At 40.2% G+C, this 3597-nt stretch overlaps 1 pseudogene; it reads right to left on the reverse strand.

Moving 5' to 3' along the window:
• Positions 1-512: 512 nt before the first annotated feature.
• Positions 513-1122, reverse strand: LOC101564013 (annotated as a pseudogene).
• Positions 1123-3597: the final 2475 nt, after the last annotated feature.

Genomic DNA, 3597 nt, shown 5'->3' on the forward strand with positions numbered 1-3597 from the left:
TATTGTGTTTGAGATGATACATCAGTGCTCTCTGAGCTACTAAGGGGAAAAAGAAATCCTCTCATTACAAACTGACAACGGTAAAACATTTCCACAACAGCATGAACCACATACTCAGAAATAGATCTGGGTTTAATACAAATGACATAATTCCTAGTTATCTACAGCTACTTTTATAACTTCATACAAATAATAAATTAGGTTAAAATGCACTATAATATTTGGTAGACTTCAAGACCAGTATCTTTAGTACATTACAAAATACATTTTGATAGCCCAAAGAAGCAAGACTTGCAAGTAGGTGCTTTAAATATAACTAATCTACAGCTACAAAGTTCGACTCTTGATAGCATTTACCTTTTTAGGGAGTCTCCCCATCTCCAAAGGATAAAAGCAGAGAGTAGAATCAGTATAACATATACATAAAAGTCTGTATTGTAAAGGTTATAAAAATTTGCAGCACAGTGAGCAGACGCCTCCTGCCCCTTCACACTGCATACACATTGTGTGAATTATGTTGTGTATCTCTTGGCCCACTGTCTGGCTATCCTGTCATGTTCTGCTCTGTTGGTCAAATACTGAGTGGCTATGCTTCCAACCAGAGGATCCGCAGGGTTGCAGTCTGTCAAAAGGGAACAAATAGACAGCAAAACCTTTGAAATAATCAAAGCAGGACTCCAGTTGTCCTTAAGGATGTCCAGACAGATGACTTCCTGACTGTTGATGTTGCAGTGATAGATTCTGGTACAGAAAGTAACCTTTGGTGGTTTAAATGGATAATCCGATATCCAGAAAAAACATACCACCTTCATATGCAGAAGCTGATGGCCCAAGTATAGCTGATCTCCATTCATCAATATTATCTCCTTTAGGCCCAGCACTGCAGTTAGGAGGAGGATCGAGGGTTATTTTGGCTAGCTCCTTCTGAATTCTTTTCGCACTAGTGGATAACTTAGCAGTGGTTTTGCTAGAGAGTTTGGTGTTTTTCTTCTGCTGGGTGGCAGGTTTTCTTTCTTCTTGCTCTTCAGGCTCTGGAGCATTGGGGTCTCGTTGGTCCGCATCTGAACTGCCACTGTTGGAGCTAGGGCTCTCATCGTAGGACCCCTGCCTATCACTGGACATCGTGGTGAACTTATCTCAGAAAACTCAGCTGCCCCCCTGGCCTGCTCGTGCGCCGCTACGCTGTGGGGAAGGGGGAGCGCTAAAAACCCTTCCTTAAGGAAATGGAGGCAGCCTGGGGTGAGGTTGAGGGGTGGAGGGAAAAAAGAAGCCAAGGAGGCTCTGATCAGGGAGTGTAGAACATTAGCACAGGTTACTTCTGTGGCTCATGGCTGTCTCGATTACCCTGAAGCTAGGATAGACTCATAATTTTGCAGCGTTTTTTTTTTTTTTTTTTTTTTGTTCATAGTAATCTCTTATTGAATGCATCTTGGGTTAAGTGTACTGGGTAACACATTTTGAGAAACATTATTTAGTTTCATTTTTTTCACATTAAAATTTTATTTTATTTTGAAGAGTAAAAACAAGGACAAAACCAAAATCAAATAGTATAAACAAGGACAGAAACAGAGTAACGTACAGCAGTACCTATGGTACAGATTTTCAGACTCTGTCACCCTGGCTTAGGCATAACTTTCAGAGCCCTTTCTTGATGTATTGATGTTTTTTATTTTTAGTTTTACATTTTAGTACAGGGTCTATAGGGTCTACAGGGTTTCACCACATAGATCAGACTCATAGTGATCCTCCAGTGTTCAGCCTCCCAACAGCTAGGATTACAGGCAGGCACCACCATGTCCAGTCTCAGTTGCAGTCTCAGTGTGCCAGTCTCATCTGCAGAGGAGGAAGCTGAATCTCAGAGATGACCTTGTTCAGGAACTCACACTAGGGAGGAGTCAGAAATGAGAGAATAGAGTCTAGAGTCCAACTCTAGGTGCAAATAATATCACAAGTAACAGTGTCTTTTAATGGGTGAAACTGTCTCACAAAGGACACCTATGGTTCTCATCACTGGAAGGAACTTTCTACTGCAGTGTACTGGACAGAGACTGTAGATACTTCCATGTGTACTGTGATGCATAGGACAATCCCCACAGCAAAGACATTTCCAGGCTCTAAGAGCAGAGAACCCTGTACTAACATTCCACAGTGTTCCAGGGAAGATGCCAGTGAAAATGCCCAGGAAACTCAAGAGAGGAAGGACGCAATGTGGGAAAGAAGAGGAAAGCTGACATCATGCAGTACAGTCTTATATAGGCAGTGCTGGGAGAACCCTTTTCAAAGGCAATGCTTTAGAACAACCAACAGATAGCTCTGAAATTGACTAACTTCCTTTTCTTTTTTTTCCCCAAAGTTTATTGATAAACAGCAATGAGACAGTTTCAAATCAAATCGGAAGTACAGTTTCAACAAATAATACACTGCATATATTCTTCTTAGTGGTTAATTGCTGTACAAGATGAGGACTTGAGATCCTATTTACAAACACCATTAGAACAAATCATTCTATTCATTAAGAGAATGCAACTATATATCTATCCTAACCACTTTGAATACACAGATACAAAATGGACATTCATTGGTATACCTTATTTTTTCTAAGTTCCGTTATTGAATATTATAGGTGTGTAAACTCAGCAAAATATTCTAAAAGAGTCCAGTAGCCCATAATAGCATTGGGTCTTCTGTTTAACTGGCAATGAAATCTTGCTGCCTCTAATGGACTGGCTGGACATGATGCTCAAAAAGCCAATGAGATGCATGAGCAATCTTTCTGACTGGCAAAAACGAGACCGTGATGACTTCTCCATAACATGATTTTGGTGACTAACTGGAACAACTCTACAGTAACTGCTTTTTATAGGTCAAGCTGGATGACAGTCTTGCTACTAATACTTGCTACTAGTCACTATACAGGCGACCTTCAGAAACTTCGCAATTATTCTGAAAATCAGTTTCTTCTTACAGAAGCCAGGAATGGTGGACACTATGGAGCAATTATTACATAGATCAAACCATACCTTCCCCAACCTTGGACACGAATCATCACAGTGTTGGTCTCTAATGAAATATTAAAACCTTATTACTCTGCTACTTACTGTCACAAAATGTACACACTCACCGTTTTACAGGTTTTCAAAAAAATTAATCTAAATGATTTATAGAGGATTTTTCACTATATCATGGGATTTTACAGTACCATACTGTATACAAATGTGATTAAAATTATATAGATTTATGAGTTTAGGAAATGGTTAAGAACATTAGAAGTATTTTTAAAAGAGTGGAAAAGGTTTATGTGCTGGTTGACACACTGTGTCAACTTGAGATCTCAGAAACTTGGCTGAATCAGGAAGCTTGGCTGGATCCATTTGGTGATTCCATGTCCTGGGGTACTGGGGCCTACCCTAGGGCAGGAAGAACCTGCGCCAGAGTGACTCAGCACAAAAAGGGTATATAAAGGAATTGAAGAAGCCTTTTTTTTTGGTGGTATCAGGGATCAAACTCAGGACCTTGTGCTTGCCAAGGAAGCACTTATTCCACTGAGCTATCTCTTAATCTCAGAGGAAGACTCAGATGCACCATTTTCAAGGAGCT

The sequence above is a fragment of the Octodon degus genome, unplaced genomic scaffold, assembly GCF_000260255.1.
Source record: "Octodon degus isolate 3935 unplaced genomic scaffold, OctDeg1.0 scaffold00206, whole genome shotgun sequence".
In the NCBI taxonomy this organism is placed as follows: domain Eukaryota; kingdom Metazoa; phylum Chordata; class Mammalia; order Rodentia; family Octodontidae; genus Octodon; species Octodon degus.